The following is a 15,303-nucleotide window of genomic DNA, read 5'->3' as shown; positions in this document are numbered from 1 at the left end:
CTCACTTAAAGGCAAAATGCTGGGGGCGATTTCTGAGCTGCCCAGGCCCAAATCCAACTTGTTTCTGAGGGTATTTAATGCAGAATTCAAGCTTGAGCAAAGGGGGGGGGAGCACTTTGTTAGTCATGATGAGCCCTTAGTTAGTTTTCTAAAGAGAGAAGCTCCCTCTTCTCTCTAGAATTAGGTTAGGATTAGGTTAATTTCTCCTAGATCTTGAATTGATTACTTGTTTTCATCTTGTTCCCTCTACAATTCCTTGTTCTAATACTTCAATTCTTCTTGGTTCTTTTGTTAATTTTACTGTTATGCTTCTTTTATGTTTATGAATGCTCATGTTGGATTTAGTTTACATTTAATGAAATTTGATGTTTGATGTTCTTTTATCGTTAATTTGAGTTGTGAATTTTACTTTCCTTGTAATTGGTAGTTGGTAGATTTTATCATTCTTGCACATTCACTATGCTTTCCATTTATACCCACTAAGTGTTTGACAAAATGCTTGGAAGGATGTTAGAGTAGATCTTGAGCATTTTTGGCTTAGAAAGAGTAATTAGGTAATCTTGAGTCATGAACACCCAACTCAAGTTGGCAATCTAAAGTTGTTAGTTAATACTATCTCCATTTACTCTAATCTCTTGCTAATTCAATTAATGAGTTGATTAGGATTTTTGGATTGAGATTAACTGGTCTTGTTTGACTTTCTCTCATGGAAGATAACTTACACCTTCTTCCACATTGGAGATGACGAAATAGGATAAATTCTTGTTAATTATTGTTATTGGTGACTAGGATGGAAAGCCTATGATCTCAATCCTTGCCATGGATGTCTCTTTTTACTATTCGCTTCTCTTTACTATTTGTCATCTTTAAATGCTTGCTTGATTTACTCTTCTTGTCATTTATTTTCTTGCAAATTATAAATCAAACCCCTGGTCCCTTTATAGCCAATAATTGACCACTTCATTGCAATTCCTTGTGAGACGACCTAGAGTTTAAATACTTCGGTAAATTTTCATTGGGGTTTGTACATGTGACAACCAATATTTTTGCATGTGAGGATTCCTTGTTAGTTTAGAACTATACTTGCAACGAGATTTCAATTGAGAAATTCTATATCAACTAAAGTTCTCACGTCAGTATCTTAGGGCAACTCCTAGGGAGAACGACCTGGGATTCTACTCCCGGTTATTGATTTTGAATTATGGTGACACATTTTCTAAGTTTGATGCGTTATAGCTTGTTGGCTTAGACTATACTCACGACAAAATTTATTGCTAAAATTCTATACCGACAAAATATCACGCATCACCTTCCTCTCCTACTACTATGCTTTAGTAAGCCAATGGTGCCTCACAACTATCGATGTTGTCCCCCGGTTGTGATTCATGACACTTTCGAGCATTGTGTCCAGCCTTTCCACACAGTCGACACCTCTGAACATGGCAGAACTTACTCCTAGCCGTGACAACTCTTCATCCGCATCCTTTGTACTTTGCTCGCAACGGATCTCGAACAGAAATTGATAAACCCCAATTTTTTTATTTATCTTGTGCTTAATTTGGGGGATTTTATCACCTTTTCCCACATTTATTCAATGAAATAACATGGTTTTGCAATTCTCCCTTGATTTGTACTTAAATGTGAAAACATGCTTTTTAGGCCTTAAAATAGCTAAATTTGATTCACTTTAATTCCATTCGATACCTTGATGTGTTTGTTGAGTGATTTCAGGTTCGTAAGGCACGTATTGGATGGAAGAAGTGAGGAGAGAAGCATGCGAAGTGGGAGAACTCATGAAGAAATGAAGGAACCGTAAAGCTGTCAAGCCTGACCTCTTCGCACTCAATCGATCATAACTTGAGCTACAGAGGTCCAAATGAGACAGTTCTAGTTGCATTGAAAAGCTAACATCCGGGGCTTCAAAATGATATAAAATTTTCCATATTTGCTTTGCGTTTATGGGTGCGCACGTGCACTGTACGCATGCGCACCGATGTTGCACGTGGGTCTATTTTGGGCAACTCGTTGGGGGCGATTTTTGAAGCATTTTTGGGCCCAATCCAACTTATTTTTGATGCTATTTCATGTAGAATTCAATCTTGGGCAAGGGGGAGCAATTGTTTATAGTTTTGGCATCATGTAGTTTAGTTTCTAGAGAGAGAAGCTCCCTCTTCTCTCTAAAATTAGGGTTCCTTAGGATATTTGCATCTTAGATTTAGGTTCAATTACATGTTTTCATCTTGTTTCTTTTATGAATTCTTGCTTCTACTCTTTCATTCTCATGATTTGTAATGTTAATTTCCCTTTTTGCTCTCCTTTGTGATGATGAACACATGTTGGATTTGGATCTTTTCTTTAATGCAGTTTAAGCTTTGATGTTATTTTATGGTTGATTTGAGTTGTGATCTTACTTTCCTTGCAATTGGTAGTTGGTAGATTTGATTGATTCTTGCAATTTATGATGTTTATTTTTATTGCACTCTAGGTGTTTGATAAAATATTTACACTAGTTTTTGAGTAGTTTTCTTGACTCTTGGCCTAGGCTAAGGGAATTGAGTGACCTTGAGTCATTGTGTCTCATTGAATTGGTGATTTGAGAACCCTTGGTGATCAATTTGATACCCATTGATACTAACCCACTACTAATCTAATTAGTAGATAGGTTGGGACTTATGGGTTGATGTGATCAAGCCTATTTGATATACTTCAAGTATAGAAGTAAACTTAATGAGCTTGGTTCCTCATAATTGTCAATATTTGGTTTGTAGACAAGGATGGTGATCTCAATTACCTAAGTCTAGCCACGAGTTCTTTCCATTTATTTTATTAGTTCTTGTTATTTTACTTTCTTGTTTATTTTCTTGCAAAAATATAAAATCAAACCCCCCTTTGCATTTTCATAGCCAATAATTAAACACTTCATTGCAATTCTTTGTGAGACGACCAAGAGTTCAAATACTTCGGTTAATTTTTATTTGGGGTTTGTACTTGTGACAACTCAAATTTTTTATGTGAGAATTGTTTGTTGGTTTGGAGCTATGCTTACAACGAAGTTCTTATTTCTATAAGAGAAATTCTAGACCATCGAGCAAATCTCATTCATCAGAATTCCTACTGTCTTCCTCAGCAACGCCTAGTCTTTGGCGATGTTTCTCCTGCAGGGATAGATGCCCCTTGGCCAATCTTGTTTTCACGTCGAAGTAGTCGTCAAAGAACCGGCAGGACAAGTTCACTAATTCCCTGCAATCCTCCAATATTGCCGCGTTCATGCTAATGTATGCTGCATTTGGAATCTCCCTCACATATATTCTGTCGCTGGTCGCACTCGGCTGCTTTGCCCTCTTTATCCACCGATCAAGGATGAGATTTCTTGGGATAGTAGTCATGTTCAAATACACCAGCACCCTAACCATGTGTACACAAAGCAGCCCGAACGACTCCATGCAATGACAAGAATAGCTGAATTCTTCATCTTTATTAGTTGATGCCACGACCCATGATATCTACTTGAAGTACGTTACGACCTCGTAAAAAACACAAGTGCTCGTCCTCTTGGTGGAAACAACTCTGAAACAGTTCGAAAACCTCTTTTGTATAGACCGTCGCTGCAAACTGCTCAATTGCTTCGAGTTTTATTTTTACTACAGGATAGCCATATGCAGACTTATAATCTGCCACTAATTCTCTTCTTCTCATGAACTCAAGATAGTGGTGGAAGTGCTCCACAAACTCTCTCAGATTATACCTATTATGTATAAATTTCCTTATCCGCATATTCAACGCCTCGCACCTCGATGTTATCTTCAGTCCTGCGAAGTATTTGCCCCGGATGTGTGTATTAGACTACGAATGCTTCATTGCATACATGTCAGCTATCCACAGATGGTTCTCTAACCCGAACTCTGCGACGCTATCCGTCTATATTCTCTCAAATTCGTCAACCTCTAGATCACCGCCCATCAAGCATAAATGGAAATTCTGAAGAAACCCATGCCGTCCAACATTAGCAGTGCCATTCCTTAACAAATGCCAGCTACACAACCTGTGATGTGCACTGGGAAAAATTGTACTAACCGTACTCTTCATTGCAAGATTCTGGTCTGTCATCATGGATTTTGGCTGTTTTCCTTTCATTGCCTCAAGAAATGAGCGCAACAACCATACATAGCTTTCTTCACTCTCGTTGCTCAAAATCGCGTAACTAAACACCACCGTCTTCATATAATGGTCCACATCTGAGAATATTACCAAGGGGCATTTGTATTTGTTCTGACCTTGCATCAAATCCCAAGACATCCCCAAACACACTATAATCATAACAACTTGTACCTTTGCACCAGAAGAGATTTTGAAGCCTCTTGTCACCATCCAACGAGTACTTCCAGAATATTCCACAATCAGTACTCTTTAAACCTGACAAGATTTTCAATGCTTCCTCAGCATTTGTCGTCCTAGCCTGCCTTTTGTTTTCTATTGCATTATAGATATCTTTTATCTCGAACAACTTTTATCTTTTATCTTTTATCTCGAACCCAACAGTCTCGAATTCCCCTAACTGATTGGCAAAAGTGCAGAATATCATCGGCACTCACAACTAGCTTTCCTCATCGAATTGATTTGGTGCAAATCACCTTCCTTGACTGATCTGTGTGACCGAATCAAACCCCTAAACCTCACATCCAGCATGGCATGATTATGGTTATCAAAAAATTGTTCAACATACCATTGCCCATTAGTGTCATCAACATGCACCTTTATCCGAGCTTCACACCTGTACTGTATGATAGGTCGAGGATCCATCTTCCTGTCTTCTGGCTGCATGTGTTTTCCCTCTAGCTCTCCTTCCTTCGAGCACACGAATATTTGCCAAATGCTTTCACCCTCCGACCCCTGTTTTGTTCTGCAACCCACCTTCGACCTCCTCACTGAAAATCCTTTAATGCGACCGTATTCATTGTAGTAGTCATAAGTTTCCTGTAAATTTATGAACTCTGTCTTCAGGATGTCCTTCGCTGTCAGGGCTGAAAGTTCAATTGCATCAAATGACCCAATCTCATCAACAATCATCATTGATTCTTCTACTTCTATGTCTGCATTTACTTTTGACAAATCCACCGCTTCTATTTCCTCTATAGGAACGGTTTTGCTGCTCATCGCATCCTCTCTAACCTAAAACACACAACATAGACCATGGGTGACACTAAGCAATGGGCCACATCAACATAAACCAGTCAATAAAAAATCATAAACTTTAAAACTGAACAACACACACACACTTGCAGCGCAAGGACTCGGTTAAAATTAGATGAAACCTTGTAGCTTCGTTCTGCAAACCCATTCGCTTGTCATAGTTCACACATCCCACTAAGTGAAACTTGGCATTATCAATCATAAATACGAACACACAACTATATCATACATCTCCTAAAATAATCTTGTACATATGTCGAATCCAACTACAATTCATTCATTGAAACAACCAACAGCAATTTCAACACACATGTTAATAACTTCAAATTCCAATTCTTAAAATTTTTCTTCTTCTATTTTAATTTTAATCTCCACAACTTAAAAACGAAAACTAACCACATTAAATGCTTAACAAAATCAAATATTTAAATTCTATATGTTTGTACCTACACCGGACACCACAAACATCGCAACATCAGATTTGTCATCAATTCGGAGTCACGGCGAAGGCACGGTCCCTAATTGAAACCAATTTCGGGAGCATACCTCCAGCAACCTCCGGCGACATTATCAAACCATAAAGAACTCAACGTAATCCACACAACATACCTGCGTCGTGAAGCGTCGTCTCCTTCTAGGTGGTCCAAACAAAGCTTCCGTGTGACCCCAACCTAACGCAACCCTACCTATTAATGGACTTTGGTGCTTTCTTGTAATAAAAAATTCTCACCTCGTAAATAACTTTCTCTATTTTTCCAAAATTCTCCCTCAACTATTACTCTTCTTTATTTGTGAACCAACCCATGTGTTTTTTATTATTTTCATTTACAACCAGGTCCTTCAAGGTCTTGAAAATACTTTTTCCATCGAAGAAAGCTCCATAAGACATATTTACATTGTATTAAAGAATTATTTTCATATGACTTATATTTACTAAGAAATTTAAATTCTCACTATATCTATGTACATGTATGTGGTTACAGATGAAACTTAGTAAGGACTTGTGAAAGGTAGATTATTGCAAATGTGTGTATTCTACAACATTGTGTTACCAGCGTTTACGCGAGCAAGGTGAGGCATACACAAAGTGACTGGACAACATTCTGCATGAACAGTATTCCACAAAAACTCCCAGTCACTACACTTGTAAAGAGAATAGTTTACAGGCTTAATGAGTTGTTCACCAGGAAAAGAGCTAAACATAAGGCTCGAATAAATGCTGGCCATATGTTCCATGAGCTTGTAACCTCCAAATTGCATGCAAATAAGCGTGCAGCGGAAAACATTCATGTTGATTGTTTCGACAAGTAGAATGAGTTCTTTGAGGTGTGTAAGATGCCTAGTGGTTTGGAGTTTGTAGTTTATTTACGTTAGCATCATTGTGGTTGTGGTGAATTCTAAGTGGATTGAATGCCATGTCATCATGCTTGTTGTGTAAATCAGTGCTTGGGTTAGCAAGTATACGTTCATGATGTCTACAAGATAGACCACGCTTGAAGGGTATAGAGCACTAGGTTTAGGCCACTCGAGAATCCCAATACATGGCCTGTTTATCACAAACCTTGGTTCGTACCAAATCTGTTCCTTAAGTGAGTGACCAAGGGTCGGCCAAAGATAACCCAGTTCTTGAATAAGATGAACATGCAAATGATGCATGGTCCAAGGATAATAGGCAATATGGGGGTGAGAGCCACAACCATAATAGATGCTATCAACGTGGTGGTTCAAGTGCAGGAGGTGCTTCTCAAAGTCAAAATACCTTATTGTGATCCAATTGTGTCTTGTTGCATTAGTAGTAGTGTCATATCATGTTAGAAATTTTGTAATTTATATTCTTTTACTCATCATGATGTTACCACTCAAAAAAATTTTGTCCCTAAAGTAGTTACACAAAGTCCAAATATGTGAATGAAACAGCATAAAATAGTTACACAAAGTATAAATAACTCATTTCGTCACATTCTACTACCCCATTGCCCACTTTAGATCTTTGTAAAAATTTGTACACTTCTTTGCGACATTTGTAAATGCAGATGGTGTGAATCTGTTTGCATTACAGCGTGGAGGATTAGATCTAAGATTGTATCATTTTCCTTACGCAAATGGAGTTGAGGGGCCACTTGTGGCTATACTTGTCCCACCTAAGTAAAAATTAAAGATAACATATATATCAACCTACTAATAATATTCTATGCATTAAAATATAAGTACATCCATCAATGAACAAAAGTATGTTACTTACGCTAGACCTAGGGTCATCACCACAATCGTCATCGTCATCATCAAGACTAGCATCCTCATCATCATCCTCATCTTCGTCATCACCCTCCGGGAACTCTATTAGATAGTCACCATCATCACCATCAACCCCCCTTGTGCTCTCTTCGATAAGACTCATTGGGATATGACAGGGATTTCCGCTATTGACAACACCTTAACCCTCTCACTCCTTCTCAAATCAATAGACAGTCTCCCTCCAGAGTTTCCTGAGGGAGTGCAGCAATAAAGTCTTGAATCCAATGACCTTCTTCCTAAGGTCAGCACATTAGGGTGCACTGACTGGGGTAGGGGGACCTCACTAAGGTTACACGACTGTGATCGAGTTGGATATGTCTCCATGAATTCGAACATTTGGCTAAACTATGTTGGGTCCTCTATTTCCATCTATTGTACACCCTAATGCTATTGACGCGGTGGGTATGATAGTGTAAAATAAGATGTGGTATGAGTTTGAGGAATATATGAAGTCAAAGGCTGCTGAGGTGGCTCTTGCAATGGTGGTGACTATGGGGCTTGTTGCGGATGTGGCGGGGCTGGCTAATTCACCACAACATTGTCCTCTTAATATTCTTGAAACATAAGTTCAGTCTTCAGACAACTGCAAGTGAGTGCCATATTTCATGTGGTACCAATAAATGTAAAGGTCCAATGAATACTGCAAAGGCATAAGATCCTCAACTAGAATTTGACTGTATCGGTTGGTCCATTGCATTATGTAAAACGAGTGGTTGATGGACTAGTCAAAGTTTCTTGGCCCAGATAAAACCTCTCCATGTTGACCATCCAGAGACCTCTCTTGATGTCCTTGTATAAAACCAAACTGTCTCCTGCACCTGTCGATTGCATCCACTCAAGAGTCTCAAATGATATCAATGGTAATGTTGTGATCCAAACCACTAAATGATGACCAATATCTTATGAAATAACCTCCGGATCTATGCGATCAACACCGTATGCTTTTCAAACAAACTAGACAGATACGAAAAAATAGAGGATTATTCACCAAATAATACAAAGGTTCAACAAACATGGATATCAAGATCATTTTATATATTCTATTAGAACATACCTGGCCTTCCTGTATCTCATATAACAATCTCCTGAAGTCAGCAAGAGTATGATATTTGTACAACTGATTAGCACGCTCCCAGTTAATTCACCTGACATTATTTTTTTTACTACTAAACTTTCTAAGTATACATTAAAGTACAATGTAATGTACTTTGTAAAGTTATTAATAATAAACATTACTGGTTAGCAAGCAAAAAATATCGGGGGAACTGGAAATCGGGGCAAGAAATTAAATGGCAGACGAATTCAAGCCTAGACATGCAACAATGTTAGTGGACCACCGATCTCCTTACAGTTAAAACAATACGCTCTATATAATACTCTATACAAGTGTGCTAGGGATGCTAATCCCCAATCGAGTTCGATGATTCCAGAAAAGTCGTGGAGCAACGACATAAATTTCAAGTGAATCAATGACGTAGACTTGTCATCAGCAAACAATGTTGACGCAAACTATAACAAGATGCGGTGCTTCACGTATCTCTCGATGGTAACTTGATCATTTAGATGTAGCCAATCTTTCACGTCTCTAATCTAGGTCAACTTGATATAGCTTTCTCTACAATCTCTAGTCCTAGGTTCAACTCTAAATTGGTGCATACACTCAACTTGCATAGCCTTGTGACTACTCATAGTTACTCTTGTCATGGGAAGACCAGTTATCGGAAGACCTAGAATTAGTGCGGTATCTTCCAACATAGCGGCGCACTTACCAATTAGAAGATAAAATGTATAGGTCTCTGGGTGCCATCTCTCAACCAGAGCTAGCTATTAATAAAGGTAACTCTCTTTGGATCATTCTAATCTAAGAAACGTGATAAAAGCCAATTTTCTCCAAAACAGATTCCACAATAAAGTTGTATACATCGGGTGGATTCATGTAAACACACATCAAAATTTGTGAACGCTACAAAATATAGACAAATAATAACACAAGTAAACTCAGTTATTTAATCAATAAACAATTAAAACACATGATTCTAATTTTCGTAAACATACTAACATTAATATTAAATTTAAGAAAAATTCTTTTAACCTCTATACTAACTATTGTACTTAATAAAATTATATCCACTAAAATAATTTTAACTTAATTACCGTAGTAGCTAATAATTATCAACAACACCCAGGCAAATTTAATCTTATTTTCTAACAACTATATACTGTAAATAATAAATAAATTTACCCTAAAAATATAAATAGTTACAATTCTAATTAAAAATTTAACGCTCCCAAAATATAACTAACTAATAGTATTATTATTATTATATGCAATATCTAATTTCTAATTCTTATCCTATCCCAGACAAAAATACAATATTATTTTCCATTAACATAATATACTTATTTTAATTTTCATTTTCATTATCATTAATTCGTTTCATTATAATACAGCTTAAAATACTAATTGTCATTGGCTAAGTATCATTAACTAAGAAACCTAGCAGTTGTTATATGAAACAACACACGTACAAATCTATTAATTATCTTTAACTAAGATTCTTAACAATTATTAACCTTACTAATAGTTAATATTTCATTAGCATACCGCTATACTATAACACCTCTATTAAATATACCTAAGTAAAATTTTAAAATACTAATTATCATTGTCTAAGACTAACTAATACTTATCTAAGCATACACTATATAAACTACTATTTAATCAATGTATACAATCAACATAAATCTATAATATTATCATTTTTTCACATAAATTAAAAGAAATAAATTACTTATATAATTAGATTGGCTAAGATACTTAATAATGTAAAATTTAGGACGATCAACTTTTTTAATTTTTGGTTTCCTTGCATTATTGAAGCTGAATAAATCCTCTTTCTTGTGCACAAAAAATTGAGAGTAGAAGAAGAAATTTCAGCTGAACTGTTTTTGCTAATAGATATGTTTCAAGAAAAATGAAGTTAACAAGAAAGAGGAGAAAAGGTATGCTTGCACCACAATGCACACCACATGCATGAGCGTTGCGTGTCCTAAAGAGCACAAGTATGAGGCTCGATTTTGTGAAAAAGAATTCTGAGAGTCCAAATTCTGAGCAACATCTAGCCGTCTGTCTTGGTCCTCAAATCTAAGGCTCCGATGTCTTGAGAAACAGTCCAATTTGTATATCACAATCTATCTGTCTGACAATATAAGTAGAACATTGAATACTGTCAGATTTATCGACGAATTTAGGAAGGGTCGTTACCAGCGGTTTTAGAGGCAAAATTTTCAAGGTTACGAGTGTAATTTCGTTGCCAAAAAAAATTACCGTTGAATTCCATAACATAATTCCAATGGTAATGACGGGTGCAAAAACTTTATATGCACCAATTTTATTGAGGGATTTACCGTTGAAAATTTCTGACGGTAATGTGAATAAATGAAACGCGGCATTTTGGACAACTACAAGCGTATTACAGTCAGATTTATTCGCTGATAAATTTGATGAAAAAACTGAATGAAATTCAAATTCAGAAACTGGTGCGGAATTTATAACCCACAAACTAATTGGCAAGTACACCGAGTCATACCAACTAGTACCTCAGGTGAGTGAGGGTCGATTCCACGAGGATTGATAGATCAAGCAACAATGATTGAGTGATTGGCTTAGTCAGACAAGCAAAAATTGGTGTTTTGAGAATTAATTGCATTAAACAATAAACAAGAAATTAGGAAGCAACAGTAAATTGGTGTGAAGAATATATGAGAAAACAATTAAGGTTTCGGAGATGTTTATTTTCCGGAGTTAACTTTTCTTACCAACTATTTTAATAATGCAAGATTCAATTCATGGCAAACTATATGTGACTAAACCCTAATTCCTTAGACATTTTTAGTCTTCTCTAACCTTCATCAACTGCCAATTCCTTGGTCACTTGATTTCAATTAGAGGGTTAAGTTCAAAACTAGTTTATGTGCCACAGAAACCCTAATTATCCAAATATAAGAGGATTATATGTCACATATCCCGTTAAGTCCAGATAATTAGTGATTTATGAAAATTCATTTTCAAGATGTTGTCCAGGTAAATTGCTTTTCCAAGGTTTACAAGAACTTAATTAGAATAAGGATTATTCTTCCGATATACCCTAATCCGTAAGATGAAGAATGAAAACAAATTCTTGAAATTAAAATAAATACATGAATTAAAATAGAAGGGTAATAGTATCAATCCATACAATAAACAGAGCTCCTAACCTTAATAGTGGAGGTTTAGTTGCTCATGGCTCAGAGAGAAAACTAGGATTCTCAAAAACTGTAAATTGCAGAATAAGGTAAGAGAGAAGAGAGCAGAGCCCGAAGGGCTGAATCTTTTCCCTTTTATATCTAATCCTAATTAATGTAAGATATATTTTCTAAAACTAAATAATATCTTTTCCTATTTTTAATTAAAATAAAAAGTTTTAATAAAAAATTAAATAAGATTGCGTTCTGGTATTTGTGGAGAAGCAGGGACCACCCCAGATTGTTGAACCTGGTGCCTAACTTCAAGAATTTGAAGTTAGGCATGGCCTAGGCAGATTGCAAATGGAGCGCATGTTCTTCTTCCGGCACCTAACTTCGGAAAAGCCAAGTTAGGTGCCAAAATGGCTGTACAGGTTGGACAAGAAGTGTATACTATTATACATGGTTGGAAAGCTCTGGAAGTTATCTTTCCAATGCCACTAAAAGCACGGCAATTGGACCTATGTAGCTCAAGTTATATCCGTTAGAGTTGATGGCGAAGAATTGAATTCTGCACAAACTAACTGGCAAGTGTACCGGGTCGCATCAAGTAGTAAAACTCACAAGAGTGATGTCGATCCCACAGGGATTGATGGATCAAGCAACTTTAGTATGGCGATGAGTCTAGTCAAGCTAAAAAGTGATGATTTGAGTGAAGTTGGATCAACAGAAAGTAAATAGCATGAAATCTAAAGTGTTGAATGTAAATTTGCTTGAAACTTAATTGGCAAGAAACTTAAATTGCATGAAAAATAAATTGCAAGAAACTGTAAAATAAACTGAATCTTAAATTGAAATAAAAATAAATGACTGGAATCTTAGATTTAAAGAAAGTAAAAGAGCAAAATCTAAATGGCACTGAAATTTAAATTTCGCGAATTATAAATGGCAATTGGGTGCAGGGAATGAAGAAAGGCAGTAAACAATTGCAAATGAAAGAAAATTTAGAGAGATCTAAATTAAAGAAAATCAAAGAGAATGATTCATTAGGGATTGGAGATATCATAATCCATCATGAATCAAATGGGTCTCAACTCCTTTCTCAATCATATGAGTAGATCTATGGCGGATTGAAATTGATTGGATCCCAATTCCTTTGCAATCCAATCTTTCTAATCACAATCAATCTTGCCAATTCCTTGATCTAATTGTCATGAGAAGAGGTTAAGTGCATATCTCTCATCCATAAGCCACACTAACTCTCAAGATCTCAATTCCTCCCGAATGGTGTTGATCAAGAGAGTTGCGAAGGATAGAGCTCCAATTCTAATGCAAGTGATTCCCCTTCCGAGGCTCACACAAGCATTCAATTGAATCAAACCCCCTTCAGGAGTAAATAATTCACAATCAAAACAGAAGTTATCTTATAGCTACACAAATGAATTGAGAAGAAGAAGAATTTTATTGATTCATTATGATTACAATAGAGCTCCTCCCGTTAATGAGAATGGGGTTTAGTTCATCATTGCTCAAGTAAAACAGAAAAGAAGAACTGCAGAAAATTTTAGAAAAGAAAGTAAAGAAAATACAAAAGAAAAATGAGTGTAGAGTTTCCCAATTTGGGTCCCCTCACTCCCAGCCTTCCAGTCCCCTTTCTAACTCAAATTCTCCTCTATTTATACACTTTCTTCTTTCAGCTCTTCAAGTCTTTGATGTGGGCCTTGGCCTTTGTTGAAGCTAGTTGAAAGTGGCCTTTAGTGTTGTTGATGAGGACGTTTGCACATTAATATCCATACTCTATATGGTACCATTTTGCATTTGAAGTTGGCTTTGAAGTTGGAGTTCACGTTGGGGTCAACATTTATGGGCAAACGTTGGGTCAAATGTCACTTGAAAAATGAATTCTAGGTGTTTCCAGCAACGTTTGACTCAACATTGGTGCACCAACGTTCGCTACGCGTCACCCACGCGTACGCGTGAATGCTGCTCTTTTTTCATTCCACACGTACGCGTAATCCACGCGTACGCGTCATATCAAAATTTCCCAAGAATGTTATCGCATTCGTTGGATCTAACGTTGGATCACCAACATTACCTCCAACATTGGCATTGTCACGCGTACGCGTCAACCACGCGTATGTGTGGACTGCAATTTTTCCACGCTCACGCGTTCGCGTCGATGCAATTTTTGCAACTTCAAATTTTGAGATTTCATCGAGCACGTTGGAGGTAACATTGGACCACCAACATTCCCTCCAACATTGGCACTTCTCTACCCCCAACGTTGGACCCATAGTTGGATTCCAACTTTGCCTCCAAATATGCACCTTTCTCTTGGCCAACGTTTGAGGTAGAGTTTAAGGTCCAACTTTGGACTCAAATGTTGCCTCTTGCTTATAGTTTGAGGCATAGTTGGAGGTCCAACTATGACTCCAACTATGCACCTTTCTTAGCCAACGTTTGAGGCATAGTTGGAGGTCCAACTTTGGCTCCAACTATGCACCTCTTTGAGCATAACGTTTGAGGCAACGTTGGAGCACCAACTTTGGCTCCAATGTTGGTCTCCCCTTTTCTTCATCAACGTTTGAGGCAACGTTGGTGAGCCAACTTTGGTTACCAACGTTGCTTCCTTTTGCTCCTTTCCATGGCCCTTTTGTTGCTTGTTTGCTTTCCCTTCCTTAACTTCTTTTCCACCTATCATCAATAAAACAATTGCATCAAAGTTTGCTATAATCATAAGATATTTGCATCATTTAATCATCAAGTAAATTTGTATAAAATCTTATGAAAAAGAACATAAACAATCATGTTTGATTGAATCAAGGGGTGCATGAAATTCTAATCCAATTACTTACTTATTGCTCAAGAAAGTGCATGAAACCTAATGAAAACTACAAAAAATGCTTGTGAAACTAGCCTAAAATTACTTGTCATCAAGAGCGCAGGGAGGTCAGGGTTGACAACATCATCCACTTTCTTCCTCTTCTTTTATAAAACTCCGTCAAATCTATCCGAATGCTACCTGAAATAAACAAAATTGATCACAACTCAAAGTAGCATTTATATTGGCTAAAAAGTATTTAAATCTTGATTAAACTTAACAATTCAAATGCAAATTCACTAGGAAAATCACTAGAAAAAGATAGGAAAAATACTCACGCATCACAACACCAAACTTGAATTGTTGTTTGTCCTCAAGCAACCAAAACTAATGTAAACTTAGGATGTGAATTTGCATGAGAAGTGAGTACTCAATTAAGCTCTTGTTTGTCTCAAAGTGGGGTTTATAACACTGAAACTCCAAATATTTTTGGCATCTCACTATCCTTTGAATTTGAAGATTGTCACTGTCATTTGGAATTAGAATTCGAGTAATCTTATAAATCATCTGGCCTTTTTACTTTGGATTAATCCTTGAACACAACATTTTTCTTTCATTTTCTTTTCTTTGATACTTTGTACCTTGAGCCTAGCTGTGACTTTAAATGTTTTGTCTGAATCTTTACTTGACACAAAAACATCACAGGCACTTGACTGGGGAACTCTCTTTTAGTTCAGATTCTTCTTTCAGTTACTCCCAGACAGTGGTGCTCA

Source organism: Arachis hypogaea, chromosome 15 (genome assembly GCF_003086295.3).
Source record: "Arachis hypogaea cultivar Tifrunner chromosome 15, arahy.Tifrunner.gnm2.J5K5, whole genome shotgun sequence".
Classification (NCBI taxonomy): domain Eukaryota; kingdom Viridiplantae; phylum Streptophyta; class Magnoliopsida; order Fabales; family Fabaceae; genus Arachis; species Arachis hypogaea.
The sequence above is the reverse complement of the archived record's forward strand: the minus strand, read 5'-3'. Positions refer to the sequence as shown.